This window comes from Helobdella robusta, assembly GCF_000326865.2.
Source record: "Helobdella robusta unplaced genomic scaffold HELROscaffold_6, whole genome shotgun sequence".
NCBI lineage: Eukaryota > Metazoa > Annelida > Clitellata > Rhynchobdellida > Glossiphoniidae > Helobdella > Helobdella robusta.
The window spans coordinates 4,030,129-4,031,074 of record NW_008705330.1 but is presented as its reverse complement, the minus strand read 5'-3'; positions in this window follow the sequence as shown (position 1 = coordinate 4,031,074).

Sequence of the window (946 nt, the reverse complement as noted above, 5' to 3'; positions counted from 1 at the left end):
AGAGGGTTTTGGAATCAAGAAGGAGAGGTTTAGGGTATGGAGAAGGGACATGACGGAGGAAGCGGAGTCTGAGTATAGGAAGGCTAAGAAGGTTGCAAAACAGGCAGTGGCAACTGCAATGACGAAAGCATCAGATAGGTTAATGAAGGAAATGGAATCTGATGTGAGTTCGAGGAAAATGTTCAAAGTAGCAAAGCAGTCAATGAGGGATAGGAAAGATGTTATAGGGAATGGATGTGTTTGGGATGGATCTGGCAAGTTGTGCATAGATGAGGAGGAAAAAGCTCAGGTGTGGAAAGCTCATATGGAAAGGTTGATGAATGAAGAGAATGAGTGGGATGGAGATGTGGAATCCGCGGTCACACACGGACCTATAGAGAAAGTGACGAGGGAGGAAGTAGAGAAAGCAGTTAGAGAAATGAAACTAGGTAAGGCGACAGGGGTTTCGGAAGTGGCGGCTGAACATATTAAAGCGAGTGGGGTGATAGGAATTGAAGTTATGATGAGAATTGCTAACAGTATGTTTGATGATGAAGGTATACCTGAGGATTGGCGACACAGTGTGTTGGTGCCGTTGTATAAGGGCAAAGGAGATGTGAGAGATTGTGGGTCATACAGGGGTGTGAAATTACTAGAGCACGGAGTGAAGGTAGTGGAGAGGGTGCTTGAGAGGAGGTTGAGAAGTATGGTGACAGTTAATGAAATGCAGTGTGGGTTTATGCCTGGTAGGGGAACGGTGGATGCGTTGTTCATGGCGAGAATGTTGCAGGAGAATTATAGAAAGAAGAAACGAAGATTGTACATGTGTTTTGTGGATCTAGAAAAGGCTTTTGATCGAGTACCGAGGAAGGTCATTGAATGGGCGTTGAGGAAGAAAGGAGTGAATGAGAGACTTGTTAAAGCTGTGATGCAGCTGTATGAAGGGGCAAAGACAAAGGTGAGGGTT